Below are 24,781 nucleotides of genomic sequence, written 5' to 3'. Positions count from 1 at the left end.
TAATGACAGATGTTTGGATGGCCACCTACTATGGGCCAGCATTACATTAAGCACCTAAAATTTATTGTTGAATTTGAGTTGTACCCATCCACTCTGGACACTCAAGTGCCTGTCATCCAAGCCCACATCAGATTATGGCTAAAAGCATGAAGAAATATTCCTTTGGTATACTGATGTAGTTGAAAAGACCTTGTGCAAAAGATATACCAAGAAACAACAAATGTGAGATGTACACAGAAAGGCTCGGGTTCCTGCAGAATCATGGGTTGTTGGTCATAGTTCACATTGTCAGTGGGAGACTCACCCAACATAGGTTTGTAAAATTACACAGTGATAATAACGAAAAAAGCAGTGATTGGTCAGGTTGAGAGTCACAATTAGTCTCAGGTGGGAGCAGTTCATCCTAGAACTGCTATACCATCCATCAGTTCTTTACAATGTGCATGAAAATCACCGGGGGCTCTTGTTACAATGTGGATTCTAACTCAGTACATCTGAGGTGGCGCCTGAAACTCTGTATTTTAACAAGCTCCCCTAACATGCTGAAAGCCTCTGATTCTAGAATGTACTTTTCATACCAAGCCCAAAGACCTCCTTGACACAGGTTTAAAAATGAAAAAATACAGCTGACTTACTTGTATCTAAGTCATGCATGCAGGTGGCAGTAGAACCTTCCAGCCAAGGTACATGATCTTACCAGAAAAGTAATAATTCATAGAGAAAAAAAGAAGCCACCACTGAGTCTTAGAGCGTGAGGGAGATGGAGCCTGGGGTTAAGAGGTCTGGAAACACATAGACATCAAGAGAAGGAAAGAATGGGCAGCAGCCATAGAAACAGCAACAGTGTTGTTCATCTGAATAAATAATCTGTGTTTAAAAAGCAGAGAAGAAGGTAGCCTGGGGTATTTGAAGTCAGGCCCAGGAATGCCAGACCCAGGACACTAGATTCACTGGCACAGAAAAGGCAAAGTTCAAAGTCTTAACAACAAGCAACCAAAAGAAATCAGTGCAGGAAAAACGCCATCAAGGTGAGCATACAGTCACAAATGTCCAGAAGGCAACCAGATAGATTCCCAGTGAACTCACCTGCTCATCTTCAGCTTCCAGAAGGAACAGAGCGAGGGAAATCAAAGTATCCTAGTCCCAGAGGAAACACTGTGCCCAGCAAGGAATCCAGAAAGGGATGAAGTACGGGAGCTGGAAAACTCAGCAAAGGCTCAGCTCTGCTACCCACGTCAAATCCGCCGTAAAGTTACGTCATACTGAACCAATGAAAGGCCCCTATTCCTTCCTACGTATGTGGGGCAGAATCAACACGTGTGAGTTAAGTGGCTCTAGCTGTGAACACTGGCAAACAATACAAGGGATGCCCCACGCTGGTGGAGCCCTGCGTCTCAAAGTGAGGTCCCAGATCAGCAGTATCCGCTTCACCTGGGAACCTGTTAAGAAATGTAAATTCTCACCCCTGCTCCAAAGCTATCAGTCAAAAACTGTGCGGGTGGTCCCCTGCAGCCTGTGTTCCTACAGGTGATTCTGATGCAGGTTCACTGCAGTGGAGTCTATTGAAAGCATGGCAGAGAGACAAGGCCAGGTATGGCAAAGGACAGTCATTATAAGTGGGTTTCATAATGATGCTTATGAAGATTAAGCCTGTTTACAGGGAGAAGAAAACTCAGTAGAGAGAACGTAAAATAATTAATAAAACGTGCTCAGTCATCAACAAAGTTGGGCAACGGTATTCCGTGATAGACTTCTATCAAAGTTGAGGAATTCTCCAGCCATGGGTAATGTTTTGATGCTGATAGTGAGAGACATCGTGAGTGCCAAGAGAGGTCAACTCACAGTATGTGTTTGAAAATTCTCTCATGATATATTTGTAAAGAGGCTCACCAAAAAGAAATACTATTTAGTGCCCATGCTTGTGAAGAGATCGTCTCAGAGGGGAAAGACAAACTTGAGAGAAAAACAAGTGCAGTGGTCTAATGGGACCTGTCTGACAAAAACGCCGAGAAAGAATTTCATTTTAAATATGAATACAAGTGTAAGACACAACCCCCACTCGACCCCCCAAAAAACATAGGGGCTTTAATTACAGGCAGGTGTAATATATTAGAAGCATGCTATCTATTTTCCAATTATGTGTCTATACTTTAGAAGGCAAACCTGTTGTTGGATGATGTATTTTTTGTCTTTAATTCTACTCAAATAACTTCCTCAGACTTTCAGCTGAAAGATAGGGTGATGCATGTCTCCTCATCCCACTCTCAGTGTCTGTGAGGCACTTCATCTACATGTTTTAGACTACGTGTTTTCTTCTAATCAAAATACTTGCTTTTATGATATGCTGTTTTTTGAATTGATAAAAACTATAATCCTCTCCTTTCATTTCTTCCTTTCCCCACATTTACCATTTGGGGAACTAAATCGCTCAAGGTAAAATGAACTTCTACAGGTTTTACAGCTCCTAAACTTACTGCCAGGTTGCTTCCTGGAATAGCTGAAGAAAAAGAAGAGTTTTTATTTTTGTTTTTTCAAGTTCATGATCAGGATTAACTATAGTCACCATGCTATATACTACATCCCCATGACTTATTTATTTTACACCAAGAATCTGTACCTTTTGACCACCTTCATATATTTTACCCAACTTCCATACCCCATTAAAAACAAAAACAAAAACACAAACAAACTATTAAAGCCCATTGTTTGGGTAAAGGGTTAAGCTACTCTTAAAGAAGTAATGCTTATACCGTAATGGTTGACTACTGGGTTTGCTCTTCATATGGACTTACTATTTCTGAATTAGGGAATAGAAAATGGGGTTGAAAAAACAATGCATGTTACTTTTTTTTTTTGGCTGTGCCACGCAGCTCGCAGGATCTCAGTTCCCTGACCAGGGATTGAATCCTGGCCATGGCAGTGGAAGTGTGGAATCCTAACCTCTATCTAGGCCACCAGGGAACTTCCAATGCATGTTACTTTCTACATTAACACACTTATTCTATTTCCTCTGGCTAAACATTCCTGTTATTGGTTGTGTTTCTTAGTCCAGCCCATTGGCCCTGTAATCACAGGAAATCTGTCCTTAATACTGGGAGCAAGTATTCGAGCATCCCTAGAATTTAATGGTGGTGTGAATTTTTGCCTTGTATTTCTCCTAAGTTTTTTCTAAGTCATTTTAGTGGGAGACACTGCATCAGGGGCTTTCATCAGATACCATTTAAATCAAGCTCCCCCAGGTTTTTAGATACTTCAGTCAAATTGTACACTCTCTTTCCCTGGTTCTTTACTCCTAGTTTGACCTAAGAAATATATATTTTTAATGAAATGCTCTAGTTTTATTGCCTATAAATTTTAATACTATCAGGCCAGTCTTTAAAATGATTTACCTAAACTTTTTCTCTCAGTGCCAATTGAATTGCCTTCATCCCTTCTTCTGAAGTTTCTGATTAATCTCTGCCTTTCACATTAGGAAATATAGAAAATGCAAAGACTTATCCAGAGATTAGAGCCAAAAAGGGCTTCGATTGCCAATAGAATCTTGTTTTGAGAAAACTTTATATTTGCTCTAAGGAAAAATAGTCTCTACTATGAAGTTTTTTTTTTTTTTTTTTTTTAGTGTAATGTATATATTTATGAGAGCAGAGGGAATCAGAGTACATATTTCTCAAAGGGGAAAAACATTAAAGCAGTAGTTTATTTACAAATGCAAAACAAAAATGGACTTCACTTATATTAATTTTATGAAAGTGTATGTAATAAATTGAATGATTTGTCCTGACATTTCTTTGTTTTCCTACTGCAAATATATAGCATAACACATTACCACAAATATACTTCTCCTTTTGTCACCAAACTCATAACCATACAGATGTATATTTTGCTTGTTTAAGGGAATATAAAAAATGGAAAGCTGATTGCCAGATAAACACATATAGCTTTTGTTATTTTCCTTTTTGGTGAGCCTGAATTATTATGATTTAGTAGATTCAGAGGGTCTGGAGAGGAAAAAGCAATGTGATTCTGATACTGGATATTGAGCATCAACTACAGAGTTAGCTCCAACTGTTACATTCAGTAGCATGCAGACAGGAAAAAAAATTAGAATGTGTGATTGAAGAAACACTTCAATATATCTTTCCTTGAAATTGCCACTGGTAGGGTATAATTGCCACTACATAGATCAAGGATCATAGTGCAAATGGTGAAGAACAAGGAGAAGGCTTCATTGCAGAGATGTAGATTGACAGGAATCCATGGTCATTTGAATGTGGTAAGTGGAGAGAGGGGATATTTTTATGTAACTCTGTTTTCTTCTTTGAATTAGTGGGGAAATCACTATTGAGTATGAAATACCAGGTGGAGAGGGGAAGGTTTTGAGAACATGATCTTGACTTTAGTCTTGGATATGTTGAATTTGATGAACCTAGAAAATATCTAAGCTAAAGATATTTTAAAAACAGTTTTAAATATTAGCGCAGAGTTCAGAGTATGTTGGGGGTCAAAGTTCTAGAGATATAATCTGTTCAGTTCTTCCCCCAAATAAATCTTGAGTCAGTCCATTTCTTCCTATCTCATTGCCAATATCCTTGTCTGGCTCATCATTATAATCATTAGTCTGCAATACAACTGCAGACATCCTCCAACTCTTCCTTCTACTTTATGAATTGTGTTCCATAGAGCAGCCAGAGCAATATGCCTTAAGAACAGGATTATGGCATTCCTTTCCTTAAAGGCTTCTCACTGCAATCAAATAACACTTCATACTTCTTGTGCACCTTTGAAGACTTTGCATAATCTAGTTCCTGGGCTGTCAAACTATTCCTGTATGATTCTAGAGGCCAACTGGACTTCTTTCAGGTCTTTAGGCTATCTTCTCTCTGACTTTAGCGTGTATGATTTTCTCTGCCTGGAAGGATTTTTTTTTCCAACAGGTTACCCCTGAATCCTACCCCACCCTTTGCTTTCCACTGTCAGTCCTTTTCTTATCCTTCATATCTCAGTTTAAACATTACTTCCAGAGAATGATCTGATCACCCCAACTCTCCTCACACTCTCCATCTGTTACTTTGACATGTGGCACATTTTTTAAAATTTATTTTTTGATTTGGGTCTAACTTATCCACTAGACTGGGTGGGTCACAAGAGCAGGAAGCATGTCTGACTTGTGACTAGCATACGGTTTGACTGACATCCCTTACTCCCCAGTTGCCTGGGCAGTCCTGTTTTGTGCCTGATGACTTGACATGATTGTTCTTAACTCTCATAAGTGTCTTGGTTTGGAAGATAAATTACATGTTAGCTCATGTATAGTAGACACTCAGTAAATGTTTGCTGAATAAATTAAAAAATGAGAGGCTCTAACACAAAAATGTTAGAAAAAATATATAGAAAAAAGAGGAGAGTTTGCAGTGCAGTTCTATGACCCACTGACAGCATAAAATATAAATATATATATAAAAAGCTATTTCAGGACTCCTGAAGGTGGGAAAGTTTGTATGTATATGTAGGTGTTTGTGAGTGTGTAACAATATTAACTCTCTAAGGATTCATTATACCTTTAGTTAGAATGGTTGATAAAGGTCTTATAGTTAAGCAAAACTTGCCACCCCCAAATGTCTCTGGCATGTGGAATATTTCAAGTTGAAAACAAACATGGACCAAAAGACTCAGGAAGAAATTTTGAATTCCCCCAGCTGCCTATAAAAATTTAGATAAAGGGCCCGTTCCTGGAATAGAGTTATCACCAAAAACAGAAAATATAAAATAAATAGTAAATAGTTAATAAATTAATACTTGATTGTAATCTACAATTAAAATAGTATTTATCTTAATTCAAGCCCATTTAAAAATTCCCAAATCATCAGAAAATTAATATTAGAAAAAAATACTGAAAAATTAATGAATATCATTAAAGCTTTTTGTTCAGAATTACTTATTTAAATACAGGCTTTTAAAGGGCTAAACATTTGCTTAGAATAGATATATAATATGTGTGAGAAAATAGCTAGAATTTCTTTTAGATTTTCACCTTTAAAGTATATTTTTTCCATATTTTGACATTGAGAAGTGTTATTACTGTATATCATTTTGAAATATTAATCAGCATTCACTAAGAAAACTATTGTGCCCACTGGTCATATAATTTTATGCAAATAATCTTGAGAAATAATGTTTAAGACATTTAGACATTTAGATTTTAGATACATTTTTTTAAGAAAGCATCTAAAGGCAGATTTTAAAAATAACTTTGCAGGCTGTTAATGAATAGGACATGTTTTGATTTATAATCTCAGAATTTTCATTTCATTTAAATGCAAAGAAAAATTAGGAAATTACTTAATTATAACACATTTTCTTATTAGTGTTTAAAGTACCAGATTTTATTTCTTCAAAGCAGAAGTTTGATTTAACCACTTCATTTATCTAGAAAGTATCAAGAAACACCAAAAAAGTAATGTTACAATGCATATATGTATTTGTTTTATATATACAGGAATGAACATATGTATATATGTGGAGATATGCATGTATACCTCAAAACCAAGCATATATGCACACATTTGTTTGTGTGCTCATGCATAAACATTTACACTTATGTGTATATCTACTCAGGAATGATGCTGAAAGCTGTAATCTGATTTCAAAAAATAAACAACATAGATATCTACATTAAGGAAAGTAAATCATAAAAAAGAAATAGTTGCTTTTTGTTTCAACATTAAAAATAAGTTTACCTTTTGTTAACATTAAAAAATACTAATGCTATGTATGGATCACATTTATAGAGGAAAAGAGCCTAGAATAGAGGAGGCAGTTGGGTATAAAAAAGTACATGGACTTTGGCATCAGACACATCTGACTTTGAAGCTGGTCATTTGTGTGATCTGAAGTTATTTAACTCTTTCAGTTTCTCCATCCGCTAAATTAATACTACATACTATGAGATGCTCTATCGACAGTAGCACATTGCTAAGCAATAGTAGGAATTCGAAATATAAATTCTGTATTCAGTGCTCAAACTTGTGGTGGTCAGATCTACCTGTTACATTTTTAAAGGATATTCACAGAACCAAGTACTTCCAGAGAATTACCAGGGTGAGCTTAAAATTGTGTTCTGGAAGAAATGGCAATATTTATCTACGGAAAGAAAACACTTAACTATTGCATGAGAGCTAGCTTCAGAATCCAAAGTGTTGACATTTAGGAACATTTAGGAATAGTTGTTTTCTCTATTGGTTTGTTTGGGAAGATGGAATTATAAAAATAGATCTTTGAACATCATATAAAGAACTTGGGTATTATTACATAGCAGATTCAATGACAGATTGTGAGTCTACTCAAACTCTAAAAATTATATAATTATAATAGTATATAATAAGGAACTATATTCCTGCATATTACAGGAGTAGAAAAATGAATAGCAAATTTCTCTCATTTTAGAAATTGGGACAAATGATTGAACAATGTCTTGAAAAAAGTAAGGAAGTTTGAAATAAAAAATACTGGAAAAGGGTTAATGTGGAAAGAAAGAAAGAGAAATTTCTTACTCAGAGAAGGTGTTAAGAGAGGGAGACTGAATATATTAAAAAATTCAAAGTGGAAAGATAGGAAGTTAATAAACATTATGTCTAATGGTAACTATTTAGCCAGATAGGAAGCTCATTATATACCAAACACTACACTGTGTACTTTATTTCCAGTATGTCATTTAATATCCATAACTACAATATGAGATAAATAATATATTATTGCTATATTGCAGATGAGAGAACTGAGGATTAGAAGGGCTAAGTAATTGCTTAAGGTCACATGCTTGGTAGAGCAAAGATTTAGATTCAGGATTATTTGACATCAGAATTTGAACTTTCACAACACTGTAAATCAACTATACATCAATGAAATTTAAAAAAAAAGAATTTGAGCTTTTAATCATTATCCCATACAGTTTCTATATAAAGTAACAGATTTTTTTTCACTCTGCTATTTTGACACTGACACTTTAATTTCTTAGATATTTTCAGCTCTATATTTATGTGTACCAACAATTTAATCAACATTTAACAGATGTAATTTTTTCAGAAAAATTCCTTGATCAATTTTCTATCAAGTGCTCTTAAAACGTTCACAATTATTTTTCATGTCTTAAAATTTTTAATGAATTATTTTTGGGGGGATTTAAAAATTTTCATGTAAATTATATAATGAAAATTTCATTCTTTAAGTTGATTCTTTAGATCCTGTCCAATCATATGGAGATTACAGATTGTGACAATGTGCATTTTCATGTGAAGCCATTAATTCTAACAATTTTCCAAGGTCACAAATTACAGATCTTAATTTTATCATAAAGTCTTACTTTTTGTCAAATTTAAATTTTACTGTATATAGTTTTCATCAATGTTCATTTTATTTTGTTTTGATTGTATCTCTGACATCTAATTTTTGAGGGTCAATATTTATAATATTCAGTGTTATTAAAAAGATTTAATTCTTAATTAAATTTTTAATTTATTGTAAGTTTTATTGATCATTGTTTTAACAATTACCACTTTTATTTTGTGTTGCTTGTTTTTAACATGTCTATTTTTTTTCCTGATGATTCAATCAAACTATCACTGTCAGAATGGCTAGATGTAAGCATCCTGCTGATATTTCTCTGTCTGTTATAAAATAAAACACTGGGGTTACATTGGAATATTTTAGGAAAGTAGAGAAGGAATAGCTACTACAACAGATGTAAGAAGAATTCAGCTGGAGACTATTAAAAATTTCCTGACTATTGCTAAGGGAACAATAATACCTTTCAAAGAGATTACAGCACTTTACCAAATATATTCATATACACGTAATCCTTTTTTCATATTAAACATATTAAAGAGTATAATACACAGTGTTTTCTTGCTCTTCCATATCACTAATCCTGAAGTTACCTCCCTATAATTCACCACTGTCCTCTTTCCCCAAAACATACATACCCTTCACGTGTGCCTATTTTCTCTGGAAAAAAAATATTTCACTACTGCTCGCAAACAAATAATTTCAGCTACCACCTTGTGTCTGTCTATCATTTTAATGCTTTGTTCTTTTTGTTCCCTCATAGATATCTATTGCTGGACTTCTACTACTTGTGCCAATTTTTAAAAATAACAGCTTTACTGACATATAATTCACATACCATAAAATTCATTCTTTTAAAGTCTACAGCTCAGTAGTTTTTAGTATATTTACAGAGTTGTGCAACATCACCATTTTCAACTTTAGAACATTTCATCACCTCAAAAAAGATAACCCTTACCCATTAGCAGCCACTCCCTATTCCCCCAACCTACCCAGATATAGACAACCACGAACCTACTTTTTCTGCACATAAATTAGGCTGTTACCAATATTTCATAGAAATGGAATCATACAATACGTGATCTTTTGTGACTGGCTTCTTTTACTTAGCATGTTTTGTTTTGTTTTGTTTTTCAAATTCCCTCCATGTTGTATATTCCCTCCATATTCCCTTCATGTTGCAACCATGTCTTTTTATTGCCAAATAATACTGCATTATACATACATACCACATTTTGGTTTATTGATCAATTGATAGATACTTGGGTTGTTTCCACTTTTTAACTATTATGAACAATGCCATTGTGGACATTTGTGTGCAAAGTTTTTCTGTGGACATATGATTTCAACTGACTGAGAGATTAAAAGTTTAAGAAATTGAAAGATTGGTTTTCTACAGCATTCAATTCAAAGCATGTGTTTCCTAGAGTGAATCTGAGATGAGAGAAATGAATTCATATGTCCATCACAAATGTTATTTCAATTAAAATTTTCACAGCCTTTCTAGAAGACAGATCTTATTTCCAGTTTTGCAGGTTAGTAACTAAATTCTGAATCAAGTCATAGATCTCATAACCCAGCCACAAAACTGGAACAGGAAAGCAAATCTTCTTCATGTCTCAGCTTATCCACAATTTTAAATCAAAATATGGATTTGTAGAGTGCCAGTGCATATAAGTATGTGATTTTCCCCAAGGTATTATACAATCCTGCTGGGTCCAAAAATCTGGTTCTATGATTAAACATAGAAAAATGAATAGACAATAGAAGTATGGACATTTAAAGATGTCTAGGATGCTAACAAAAACATATTGAAAATGGTTCATTCTGGTGTCTGGTTAGAAATGAAATCAGGATTTGACTTACAGGGAAAATAGAGAGGGGGTTGATGGAGGGGGTCATGATATCAAATAACATTTTTGTTATAAAGAAATGTGAAGAAAAAGTAGAAATCCAGGAGGCAATTATGAGGAAGATTTTGTATTTACCACCATAGACGGGAAACGGTTCACTAATATTTCAGAATGCTTTTCTTTAAACCAAATAATTTACATACTTAGATTAGAAAAAAATAACACAAAGGATATTTATCCTGAATGGCTGCTTTAGAATCTCTGTAAACACTCAAATACCCATTTCATTGTGGCAAAAAGCATAGGGTCATATACCAAATCATGGACACAGTTTGCACAGTGCATGAAATGACTGATGCTACTACGTGTCCTTTGAAAATAATTAAAAAAAGAAAACACCATGAAGGCATAATAGTTGATTTTTAAAAACAATTTTATAGTAATAACTATACCTGCCCAATGTAAGAAGAGATGAGTAAAAATGACAAGTTTCTTACACATTCATATATAATCAATATCTTATGGGAATGTTAAGTTATTGGCCAAGTGTGATGCTAGTGCACTGGCACTCAGTTCTGTGACTATTGCTGTCTTTTAAAGCTGAGATGCTTTTGAAATAAGTAATAGCAAAAAATTAAACAGCTGGGGAATCAGCATGCAGGGAGAAAAAGAGCAAAGCTGCAAAATGAATTTATAAATATTTCTAGAACTGAAAGTTTCTGAGAAGTCCAAGATCCAGTGTGCTCTACTGAATGTAAGCTGTGTGAAAAATGTCCTCAAATTATTCAACATTATTTTGACATACCTTCCTCACATCCCACCTCCTATCTCTCCCCCATATTTTCTCTGACATAAAGGATAAAACCATTGAGTAAATATGGTTCATATGCTCTGAGTTTACTAGGTTACAAAAATGGAACATACTATATGTTATATCCTAATAAGCTCAATATCTATGAAAATTGCACATTGAAATGGTGAACACATATATTCAGGTTTAATAAGTAGGTAACAGAATTGTGTAATATTGATTAATTTCTTTGTGAGAAGATGGAACCCTGGGATGACTGCATTTTACACAAAATAGAAGCAAATTGTTTTGTTTTTCATTTTAACCAAGCAGGAGGATTTCTAAGGCCTCACTAGGTTACTTTTGTTCACATTAGCCTGCCATTATATTTTTTTAATTCATATTTTAATGGCAGTTGTATAATGAATGTAGTAACTGCCAACAATCATATTACATTTTTCTTCTGTCATTTAAGCATTATATATTATAAGAATAAAAACTTTTGTATACAGGTTTATTCTGTCCTTCAAAACAGGATTTCTACTATGTTTTTTCTAGTGCCTTGTGAAGAGAGGGTGATCAGTACATCCTTTTTACTGATAATATGAACAATGAAGTACAGCCAGAGAGCAAAGTTTGTGATATAGCTACCTTCTTAATAGCACCAACCATTAAGAAGAAAATTTTTGGAGAGGAAAAAGTGTGGGATATTACCTAACTGCAATGCCAATATTAAGGAAAGATAGGCCATCTTGGATGTATATACATTTTCCCCTATTTGGGGAGAAAGAGTATAGTTTTACTTATTTTATATTCAGAATTGCAAAGTATGGCACTTATAGGCTTTAATTAAATATGAAAATTGTATTTATCCTTCTTGCTAAACTGAGGTAAATAAAACTATACATATGCATATTTAGTCACATAAAATACTCACAAGTGCTCACAACCACCTTCGGACATTTTTACAGTAAGGTGGAATACAAAGTAAAGAATGGTTGTTTCACATAGATTGATAGATAGTCCAGAGCAACCTTTATGTATGAATATGAGTTAAATGTCACAAAAAAGAAGACACTCCCTGAATATTTGGGAAATATTTTTAGTCCCTTCATGATGTGAGATATACTGGGGGTAGATTTTATCACTCTCTGGTCTCACCAGGTACTGATAATTCAGGTTTCTTTTCCATGTTGTCATAATGCAGGTGATCACCTAGGACCCTATATTTCTTTACTTTGGGACTTTTAAGTCCCATATATCGGGACATTGAAGTTAAATGCCCATGTAGGCAGTTCAGATGGGACTCATCACAATTTTAGGGCATATACTCTACTTCTAGGTGATACACGGGGAACCAATATGTAGGATGAGCTGAAACAGATGAGATAGCTTCTCTGTACGGGCTATGGGATTCTCACTTGAATGGCAAGGCAAGGCCTGCAAACATTATCCCTGCTTTCAAATAGCTCTTTGGCACTGACAGAAAATGGCAAAGGAGGTGAATGGAGGCTATTCTCAATGCTGACTTCCTGGTCCATCCAGATGATGGATCTCATCTTCAGCCTCAGAAACTGCTATGAAGGTCTAGGTCATTCACCCCCTTTGCCAGAATCAACAACACATCATATCAACTAGGGACTTTGGCTCATTTATTTTATCTTTAATTCTCTTCCAAATCTATTGCTTTGACATCAATTTAATTTGCTACATTGTTTGTTCTGGATCTTGAACACTTTTTCTTTTTTTTCAAATTAACCCCAAATTCATCCAATTTTTTTAGGTTTGGCTTTTAGAAATATTCTTTCTAATGTAAGTCTCAAAGCCTATTTTTAAAGTAAAAACTGAACTGCTTTTCTCATTGTATTTACTTAATCAGAACTTCATTTCTTTTGTAGCCATAGGTATGTCTTTGACAAACTCAAAGAAAGGTGGCTTATCAGGAAGTAAAGACATGGTAGTATTTTACATATAACCTAACTAGTTAGGTGCACTGGAGATTCAATACAGAGCAGGACACTGAAGGTCCCTACCCTCACAAAACTTACAGTCTAGTAAAACAGAGGACATGGTATCGGATTTTAAGAACATTTTTTCAAGATCCCTAAAATATTCCGAGAGATAGGATAAAGTCATCACAAAGTCATCAGGTCCAGCTGTGATACTTATCATAGAAGTTAACTGAACTTAATGACTATTTTAGGAAATCTTAGAAAGCTTTATTCCAGTAAGCTCATCCCTTGGCACCCAGATGTTGAAAGGGCTCTATGCTATTATAAAGGGAATCACGCAGAGACACTTAAAAGTAAAACTTCTTATTTTAAAAATCTGTCCATTTAGACTTTTGCCACAATAAGAACTCTTATTCATTGCCATTGCTTATTAAAGAATAAAGATTTTGATGAACTTGTGAAATCTTAGGAAGGCTAATTTCCCTCTATCCTATCAATCATTGTTCCAAGATTTAAATTTCATAAAAAGAACAGCCGTCTGCAGAAGTCTTTGCTACTTAGATTGCATAGTTTTAGTATCCATTTGAACACTGCAATTTTGTGGATAGCATGGAAGATGGATTATAATTTTGTCTTTTCTGTGGAGTTTTACAGTGAAGACTCTTGAATGGTTCAAATTTGACATTAAAATGGCCTTGGTAAGTGAGGGTGCATGACTGTATATTATATTAACAAAAAGAGTAGCATTGAATGCAAGTTCTATCCATAACATGTGGTTGATAATTCATGGTCAGCAGAAATAAAAGATAGTGTTTTAGAAACTATGCAGAAGAGTTTTTTGGTTTTTTTCTAGAACAATTCATTATTTTATTTATTCATTTAACAGATACTAAATGCCTATAATGTATCAGGCTCTCTTATGGGACCTAGTGATAAAGCAGTGGATAACTCCTTGCTTTTCTGGAGCTCATATCATACTGTGGGACTGAGATAATAAACTGACAAATATATTCATCAAATAGTTATAATTTTTTGATGCAAAAGAAAACAGGACAAAGGAATAATCTATCATAGAAGTAAATGGAGCTAACAGGGTGGTCAGTGAAGTATTTTTTGAAGAATGCAGCATTTGAGCAGAAAACTCTAGGATGTGAGGAGAGCTAAAGAATGAATGCCCAAGCAAGAGGGATAACAAGTGCAAAGGCCCTGAGCGGGAAGCATGTTTGATGAATCAGGAAAAAACAAGAAGTCCCATGTGGCTAGAAAGAGTCAGCAAGAAGAGAAAGAAGTTGATTAGGTCAGAATGGTGACTGGGATCAGACTATCTTGGGTCTTATCACCATAGCAAGGACTTCGTACTTATTGTAAGTAAAACTGGAAGCTACTCTGGGGTTTGGGACAGAAGTATGAAATAATCTGACCTTGTTTTAGAAGGATTACTCCGCTTCTCTCATGGAGAAGATACTGAAGGAAAGGAAAGTAGAAAAAGAAAACAAAACTATCATAGCTTGTGGCGTCACCCTGCATAAACTTTAGAATGCAGTAAGCAATGTTCAGATACTAAAACAAGAAAACATTTCAAATTGGCCTATCAGAATGAAGGTCATGAGCTGTCAGTGTCATTTAAAGGAACCAGCACGACTATTCATGCAAGGTAAGCTAGGATTTATATTACAGCATAAGGTCTGGGACAAAATGTCTTAGGATTCTGCAGTGTCTCCAAGGTTTCCATAATGGCCAAAAAAAAAAAAAAAAAGCCAGATCAGGAATGATTAGTTTTTTTAATTAATAATCATTAAAGTTGCAATGCATAATATTTTTTCCAAAGACTTTTTGGACAAGAAGGAATGGTCAAGAGATAGTCCATGTCATTTTTTTTTCTTAATGGGGAAAATACTTAGGTTCTGATCACTTACATATGCCTTATAGAGTACACCAGCTGTGTCAGTTCTCAAGCCTAATGGCAAATTAAAACTGAGAAAATACCACTATGTCATATTATAGCCAGTGTGGCAGACAATCGGTTACTTCCATTCATTCATTTAATCAAATATATTTTTATTTAGGAAAAACTTATCAGACATCAGCTACTTTGAAATATGGTGCTTGGTACTAGAAATGTAACATTTTCCATCCTCAGAGAGTTTTTAATCTTTTTGTACTTTACCATGTATTATTCTCCTTTGCAGATATCACCCACTAAATCATCACTCATGGGATTTAAATTCCAGCCTCACCACTGAATTGCCTGACCTGTCTCATCCTTAAATTGGCGATAAGAATTTCACCTACTCATTCAGTATTGTGACAATGAAGTGAGTTAGAACATGCCCCTTCAGAGATGCTATAATCACTAGTCATATCACAGTGCTTTATAGCAGGTGTCCCCAACCCCCAGGCCAGAGATCAGCACCGGTCTGCAGCCTGTTAGGAACTGGGTTGCACAGCAGGAGGTGAGCAGCAGGGGAGCAAAGCTTCATCTGCTACTCCCCATCACTCCCCATGGTCACACTACCACCTGAACCATCCCTCCTCCTCATCCATGGAAAAAATCTTCTTCCACAAAACCAGTCCCTGGTGCCAAAAATGTTGGGGACCGCTGCTTTATAGAGAATTAAAATGATTCTTGGGACTTCCCAGGTTGTGCAGTGGTTAAGAATCCACCTGCCAATGCAGGGATGTGGGTTCGATTCCTGCTCCAGGAATTTCCCACATGCCATGGAGCAACTAAGCCCACATGCCACAACTATTGAGCCCGTGCTCCGCAACAAGAGAAGCCACAGCAATGAGAAACCCACGCACCACAACGAAGAGTAGCCCCTGCTCGCCACAAGTAGACAAAGCCTGTGTGCAGTAAGGAAAACCCAACACAGTCAATAAATAAATAAATAAATAAATAAATAAATAAATAAATTTATAACAAATAAAAAAAAAATGATTCTTAACACATATCATTCCTCACCTTAAGTTTTGTTGTATCTACGTTAGAATATGATACAAAATAAAATTACAAACAAAATGACAGAAAAATGAAACACAACTTACTGTCATTGAGGATTGAGAAGATCCTCTACTAGTTCTGAGATATTACCATTATAATGTGTGACAAACTATATCACTCTGTATGATGCATGTGTCTTTGGCTGCATTTATGACTTCTTGTCTAGAAGAGTAATGCCAAATGCTAATGATTTGATCATATGCAAATGAGAATTAATTTTAGAACCAGTGTTGGAAGACTTTTCTAACCCATATTTTCAGTATGGTCAAATTTTACTGGATCTCAGATTTGTCTATTTTTTAATTGGATTTTTAGGGGGTCCTAGTGTAAGAAAGCATTGTTGAAACTTAAAGCCTTTAGTAGAATACCTACTGGGCCATGCAACAGCAGCTCAAAGGTAAAGGAGAGGCAGCAAAGCCAGTCCTGTCTTCTCTAAAAGGCTGTAGCAGGTGCTGATGCCCAGGAAGGACTATAGCAGTGGCATCTGGTGCTGGAGCCACACTACATTCTCACTGAGCAGGAAAACTAAAATGACAGACAACAAATTGAGGGAGGAATTTGAACTCTAAAATGATCATTATGCAGAAGCAGTAATTCTTTGGGGCCAAAGATAACTGTTTGGATTGTTTAATAGCATACATCATCTTCTAATATATGGAAACATATATTAGACTGGTTTGAAGAAAAATCTCTAATCAGACGTTACATACTCCCCAAGGCTTCCTCTTGATATGGGCCATAGAAAGGAGACTTGGAGTTACTGAAATTACCATTTATGTTGACAGAGGCATAAGCAGTGGAAGATAAACAGTGGAGTTAAAGATCTCATCTCAGGCTGGGAATCTCATCCATCCTCTGGTCAATGGCAATTTGTTCCCTACTTTCTTTCCAGAGCATCATTCCTTTGTACCTGTTGCTGAAATCCTGGTGACATTTGCTCCAAAATTAACTTCTTAAAATTCTGCCCTGGGATGATCTCTGGTCAGTCTTATATCCTCTTTGTATCACTAATTTGTGTAGGAATCCTGTAACTTTGTAGTTGTTGCTGAGAAACATGATATAGCATTTCCCTTTTTTATCCAAATCTACGAATAAAATATGCTGTTTGTGAGCCAGATCCAAAGTTGAGTTCTTATTTTTCCACAAGACTTCTGGTTCTGTTCATTCCTGGACCATCTTTTCAACCAAGTGGCTTTAGACTTCAGCAAGGAATATCACAGCCATATTGTGTATTTCCCACCAAATTAATAAAATGCTTTTCCTCCAGGGTATTTAAGAGAAGGCTGTGTCTGTAGCTAATGCATTTGTTGCTCAGACTTCAAGGAACTTTAGCTTCCTAAATCTTATTAGAAAAATAACACAAAATATTTGGTTTTTTTTTAATATTTCATGATTTTAAAAAATATTTATTTCTTTATTTATTTATTGGCTGCATTGGGTGTTCGTTGCTGCACACGGGCTTTCTCTAGTTATGGCAAGCGGGGGTTACTCTTTGTTGTGATGCACAGGCTTCTCAATGCAGTGGCTTCTCTTATTGAAAAGCACAGGCTCTAGGTGCACAGGCTTCAGCAGTTGCCCCACACTGGCTCAGTAGTTGTGGCATGCAGGCCCTAGAGCATGCGGGCTCAGCAGTTGTGGCGCAGGGGCTTAGTTGCTCTGTGGCATGTGGGATCTTCCCAGACCAGGAATCGAACCCATGTCCCCTGCATTGGTAGGCAGATTCTTAACCACTGCACCACCAGGGAAATTCCATAAAATATTTGTTTTACTATAGCAATTATTTCTAATTGAATGTGTATTTTATGCTATTTCCAGTTACCTTTACTTCCTTTAGAAAATTTTATGTATAAAAGCATATATATATGTATATATGTTTATATATATATAAATAAAATGAGAGACATAGATATGGATAGATATATGGATATATATTACATCAATAGATATATATCTCTCAGCTAAGGAACAGTCATCAGAATTTATATTGTAACTTTATTACTTACAACATGAGTTGATAGAAAATACTAACACATCTATAATGAGTAATTAAATGCATGAATATATTTTCTACCTATAAAGAAACGATATAGTAGAAATCATATTTTTATTTCCAACAGTGATCCTCAAATTATTTTGGCCATGCTTTACGCGGAGCATTTGACAATTGTTTTCATGAGAGCATTGGCTGATGAATGTCTGCTGACCTGGAATTAATGCTTATTATTGAATTAACTGTATAATGCATGCCATGCTATATACATAATCTGCCAAAGGCATTGATTCTTCCATGCTAAGGGTTCAAGAAGCTTTATACAAGAATCAATATTGATTTTTGCAGGTGCAATCTAGAGGAAATTTCTTGATTGTGAAAGACTATTTTTCAAAGTGGCTCACAAAGCTCCTGGTTTCATCTAATGTATTGGCTGCAATAATCTCAGCTCAGTACCAGTTATTTGCAGAACATTGGCTGCCAGAGATTGTTGCTTCTAACAGAGGGTCTGCATTTATCTCAGTTTTGTTTAAAATACCTATGAACTGGAAATTTATTTATGCTTTCAACACCCCTCAAATATATAGCCAGACTGGAAAGATAGTGTCGATTACTGAGAATGACTTAAAGTAGATTCATGAAGGAGAGGATTGACCAAGATTTGCCAGATTCATGGTATTCAATGTGTCATTTCATGATGAAATACAGGAGTGAATCCTATTAAATTACTAATCAGGTGTCTTGACTGTCCTCTCCTAGATATATACATATATGTTCCAGACAACAAAAAGTATGAAACTCATCTTTCTTTACTTTTTTGCACCATATTTTTCATCATGACTAGTAACTTACCCAATGAAGGTTTCATCTATTATAATAAAGGTCAGGGAATAGAACGTATAATATAGGATAGAAAACTCAGACTCCTGATGGGCAAGTGTGTCATTCTAGGCAATGAAAAGATTTGCTTCTGAGAGTGTCTTTATAATGAACTTCAATTACCTCAGCTCTAAATTACTACAACCAAAAATCCAAGGAAAGTAATTGTAATTCTTATCTCTTTGAGTTGCACTGAAATAGAGGATAATGAATGGATGTGAATACTACTACTACTACTGCTACTACTCATGTAAGAAACAATGTTTTTAACTCTTCACATAGCACTTAATCTGCATGGTAACTCTGTAAGATACATTTTCTGTTATACTTGTTTTATAAGGAAAAAAATACGGCTTCAAGAGGCGAAGTAGCTTATAATTTAAAAATAGAAAATTAGAAAGCTAGAACTCAAAATTTATCCTTCAACCTTTTTATTAATAATAGAAAGTTTCAGATTTACTGAAAAACTGAGAAGATAGTACAGGGACTACTATATTAATTTAATAAATTGATATCATTAAATAAAATAAAATAATTATGATTATTAAATAATTATTAATAATAAATCAATATCTACTAAGTATTCAATCATTTATAATTGCTGTAGGTTTATTGAGGTTTTTCCTTTATTGAGTTGAGGAGTTCTCCCTCTGTTCCTATTTTGCTGAGAGGTTTTATCAGGAATGCATGTTGGATTTTGTCCAATGCTTTTTTTGCATCAATGGATATGATCCTGATATTTTTTTTGATTAGTCAGTTGATGTGGTGAATTATATTAATTGATTTTGAAATGTTGAGCCAGTCTTGCATGCTGGAATAAATCCCACTTGGTTGTAGTGTAAAATCTTTTTACACATTGTTGGATTTGATTTGCTTTTTGGGGGGGGGGGGGATTTTGCAGTGTGTTCATGAGAAACATCAGTCTGCTGTTTCCTTTTTTGTGATATCTTTATGTGATTTGGGTATTAGGGTAATACTGGCCTCATAGAATAGGTTACAAGTAGTATTCTCCTTGCTTCTGTTTTCTGGAAGAGATTGTAGAGAATCGTTATCATTTTGTTCTTCAATGTTTGGTAGAATCCATCAAGGAAAATATCTGAGTCTGGTGCTTTCTTTGTTGGAAGATTATTATTGATTCAATTTCTTTAATAGATTACTGATTTTTCCTTATGTGAGTTTTGGTAGTTTGTGTCTTTCAAGAAATGCTTCCATTTCATCTAAGTTATCAAATTTGGGAGCACAAATATTCATTTGTTCATAATATTCTCTGATTATCTCCTCAATAACCATGGCACCAGTAGTAATGGCTCCTCTCTCATTTTTGATATTAGTAATTTGTATTTGTTCCCTGTTTTTTTAGTAAAACTTCTAGAGGTTTATCAATTTTAATTTTCTTTTCAGTGATATTGTTGATTTTCTCTGTTGTTTTCCCATTTTCAATTTCATTGATTTCTGCTCTAATTTGTATTATTTCTTCTTTTCTTCTTTCTTCAGGCTTAAATTGTTCTTTCTCTAGATCCCTAAGATGGAAGCTTAGATTATTGATTTTAGATCTTCCTTATTTTCTAACATATGCATTTAATGCAATAAATTTCTCTCTAATTTTACTGCATCCCACTATTTTGATAAATTGTAGTTTGAATTTTATTTAGTTCAACTATTTGTAAATTTCTTTTAAATCTTCTTTGACCCATGTGTCATTTAGTAATGTGTTGCACAATCTCCAAATACTTGGGGGATTTCCCTGCTATCTTTCTTTTATTGGTTTCTAGTTTAATTCCATTTTGGTCTGACAACATATTTTTCATGATTTCTATTCTTTTAAATTTGTTAGTGTGTTTTATGGTCTAGGATGTGGTCTATCTTAACAAATGTTCCATGTGAGCTTAAGAAGAATATGTATTCTGCTGCTGTTGAATGAAGTGTTCTATAAACATTAATTAGATCAAATTGATTGATGGTGCTGTTCAGGTCAACTACATCCTTATTGATTTTCTGTCAGCTTGATCTATCAATCACTGAAAGAGAGGCACTGAGATCCTCAACTATAATAGTGGATTTGTGTATTTCTCCTTGTAGTTCTCTCAGTGTTTGCCTCATGTATTTTGATCCTCTGTCATTATATTGAATAACATTGTTATGTCTTCTTGGAGAATTGATTCCTTTATAATGCCCCTCTTTATCCCTGAAAATGTTTTTTGTTCTAAAGTCTGTGTTGTCTGAAATTAATAAAACTACTTCAGCTTCCTTTTGATTAATATTGGCACGGTATATCTTTCTCCATCCCTTTACAATTAATCTGTGTTATTATATTTAAAGAGCACTTCTTACAGAACACATATACTTGGGTCTTTTTTTTAATCCACTCTGATATCTTTGTCTTTTAATTGGCATATTTAGACCATTCACATTTAAAGTAACTATTGATGTAGTCTGTTTAATATTTATGTTTGTAACTATCTTCTATTTCTTATACTTTATTTTTTCTTCTGTTTTCTGCCTTCTCTATTTTTAATGGAGCATTTTATTTGATTTTATTTTTCTTCTCTTTTAGCATATTAATTATACATTTTTTAGTGGTTTTCTTATAATTTGCAATATATATTTAACACCAATTAAGCCCATTCTAAGATAACACTATTGCTTCGTGCTCCTTATAGTGCAAGTTCCTTATAAGAGAGTTTTCCCAATTCCTCCCTCACATCCTATAAAACATTATTGTCATTCATTCAGTTATCCATATGCTATAATCATCCAACACATTTTTATTTTGCAAAATGTTATTTAATAGCTTAATTGAGAGTAAAATGAAAGATTTTATTTTACCTTCATTTATTCCTTTTCTGACCCTTTCTTTATATAGACCTGAGTTCCTAACATATATCATTTTTCCTCTCCCTGAAGACCTTCTTTTAACATTTTTTTAGGAAAAGTCTACTACCAATGAATTCTCTCTCTCTCATATCTTTTTTTTTTTTTTTTAATTTTATTTTTTTTGGGAGGGGGTACATCAGGTTCAATCATCTGTTTTTATACACATATCCCCGTATTCCCTCCCTTCCTTGACTCCCCCACCTCGAGTCCCCACCACCCTCCCTGCCCCAGTCCTCTAAGGCATCTTCCATCCTCGAGTTGGACTCCCTTTGCCATACAACAACTTCCCACTGACTATTCTACAGTTGGTAGTATATACATGTCCGTGCTACTCTCTCGCCTCGTCTCAGCCTCCCCTTCACCCCCCGCCCCCTCCCATACCTCGAGTTCTCCAGTCCATTCTCTGTATCTGCATCCTTATTCTTGTCACTGAGTTCATCAGTACCATTTTTAGATTCCGTATATGTGAGTTAGCATACAATATTTGTCCTTCTCTTTCTGACTTACTTCACTATGTATGACAGACTCTAGGTCTATCCACCTCATTCCATATAGCTCCATCTCATCCCTTTTTATAGCTGAGTAATATTCCATTGTATATATATGCCACATCTTCTGTATCCATTCATTTGTTGATGGGCATTTAGGTTGCTTCCATGTCCTGGCTATTGTAAAGAGTGCTGCAATAAACATTATGGTACAAGTTTCTTTTGGGATTATGGTTTTCTTTGGGTATATGCCCAGGAGTGGGATGACTGGATCATATGGTAGTTCTATTTGTAGTTTTTTAAGGAACCTCCAAATAGTTTTCCATAGTGGCTGTACCAACTTACAGTCCCACCAACAGTGCAGGAGAGTTCCCTTTTCTCCACACCCTCTCCAACATTTGTGGTTTCCAGACTTTGTGATGATGGCCATTCTGATTGGTGTGAGGTGATACCTCATTGTGGCTTTGACTTGCATTTCTCTGATGATGAGTGATGTTGAGCATCTTTTCATGTGTTTGTTGGCCATCTGTATGTCTTCTTTGGAGAAATGTCTATTTAGGTCTTCTGCCCATTTGTGGATGGGGTTATTTGCTTTTTTGGTTTTAAGCTTCATGAGCTGCTTGTATATTTTGGAGGTTAATCCTTTGTCCGTTGTTTCATAGGCAATTATTTTCTCCCATTCTGAGGGTTGCCTTTTAGTCTTGTTTATGGTTTCTTTCGCTGTGCAAAAGCTTTTAAGTTTCATGAGGTCCCATTCGTTTATTCTTGATTTTATTTCCCTGATTCTAGGAGGTGGGTCAAAAAGGATGTTGCTTTGATGGATGTCATAGAGTATTCTGCCTATGTTTTCCTCTAGGAGTTTTATAGTGTCTGGCCTTACATGTAGGTCTTTAATCCATTTGGAGTTTATTTTTGTGTATGGTGTTAGGAAGTGTTCTAATTTCATTCTTTGACATGTTGCTGTCCAATTTTCCCAGCACCACTTATTGAAGAGGCTGTCTTTTTTCCATTGTATACTCGTACCTCCTTTGTCAAAGATAAGGTGCCCATATGTGTTTGGGCTTACTTCTGAGTTCTCTATTCTATTCCATTGATCGTCCTTTCTATTTTTGTGCCAGTACCATACTGTCTTGATCACTATGGCCTTGCAGTATAGTTTGAAGTCAGGAAGCCTGATTCCACCAACTCCATTTTTCCTTCTCAAGATTGCTTTGGCTATTCGGGGTCTTTTGTGTTTCCATACAAATCGTAAGATTTCTGGCTCTAGTTCTGTGAAAAATGCCATTGGTAATTTGATCGGGATTGCATTGAATCTGTAAATTGCTTTGGGTAGTACAGTCATTTTCACGATGTTGATTCTTCCAATCCAGGAACATGGTATGTCCCTCCATCTGTTTGTGTCGTCTTTGATTTCTTTCATCAATGTCTTAAAGTTTTCTGCATACAGATCTTTTGCCTCCTTAGGCAGGTTTATTCCTAGGTATTTTATTCTTTTGGTTGCAATGGTGAATGGGAGAGTTTCCTTAATTTCTCTTTCTGCTCTTCCGTTGTTAGTGTATAGGAATGCAAGAGATTTCTGTGCATTAATTTTGTATCCTGCTACTTTACTAAACTCATCAATGAGTGCTAGCAGTTTTCTGGTAGAGTCTTTAGGGTTTTCTATATATAATATCATGTCATCTGCAAAGAGTGACAATTTTACTTCTTCTTTTCCAATTTGGATTCCTTTTATTTTCTCATATCTTTAAGTCTTTATTTCTCCTTTAATTTTGAAGAATAACTTCAAAAGATATAGAATTTTATGCTTTTTTCCCCTTTCAACATAGTAAATATTTTACACCACTCCCTTTTTTGCATGGTTTCTAATGAAAAGTTCAATATAATTTTTAATCTTTGTTCCTCTATATATTTGCTCTTTCTGCTTTCAAAATAAAGTCTGATTTTTTTGCAGGTTGAATGTATTATATAATATTTTTAATACTCATTGTGCTTAGTGTTCTCTGAGCTTCCTGGATGTGTGATATTGTGTCTTGTGTTAATTTTGGAAAATTCACATTCATTTTTACTTCAAATATTTCTTCTGTTAGCTCTCCTCATTTATTCTCTAATAATGTGTGTGTTAATACCATTGGAAATTGTCACACAGTTTTTGAATATTCTTTTTGGTTCAGTTTTTATTTTTTCATCCTTGCATTTAACTTGGGGAGTTTCTACTGACATGTCTTCAGGGTCACTTATTCTTTCCTGAGCTGTATCTAGGTCTCCTGCTGATCCCATCAAAGGCACTTTTTGTTTTTTACCATGATTTTTATTTCAAGCATTTATTGTTGATTCTTTCTTATAGTTTCTATGTCTCTGCTTACATTACCAATCTGTTCTTGAATGTTGTCTATTTTTTTCACTAGAGCATTTAACTTATTAATCATTATTACTGTAAGTTCCCCATCTGATAATTCCAAAATCTGTCATACCTTATTCTGGTTCTGATGCATACTTTATTTTTTGAGATTGTGTTTTTCCTTGACTTTTAGCATGGCTTGCAAAGTTTTATTGAAAGCTGGACATGACGTATCAGGTAACAGCAACTGAGATGAATAGGCCTATAGTGTGAGGT

General features: G+C 34.8%; 1 protein-coding gene across 1 annotated transcript in view; it reads left to right on the top strand.

Annotated features, from left to right (window-relative positions):
* The window catches only part of LRP1B (LDL receptor related protein 1B), a 1,778,947-nt gene that overhangs the window by 1,414,530 nt on the left and 339,636 nt on the right, over positions 1-24,781 (top strand). The window lies entirely within an intron of this gene.

The sequence above is a fragment of the Hippopotamus amphibius genome, chromosome 8 (genome assembly GCF_030028045.1).
Source record: "Hippopotamus amphibius kiboko isolate mHipAmp2 chromosome 8, mHipAmp2.hap2, whole genome shotgun sequence".
Taxonomy (NCBI): domain Eukaryota; kingdom Metazoa; phylum Chordata; class Mammalia; order Artiodactyla; family Hippopotamidae; genus Hippopotamus; species Hippopotamus amphibius.
Note: the sequence above shows the minus strand (reverse complement) of the source record. Positions and strands in the feature narration are given on the sequence as shown.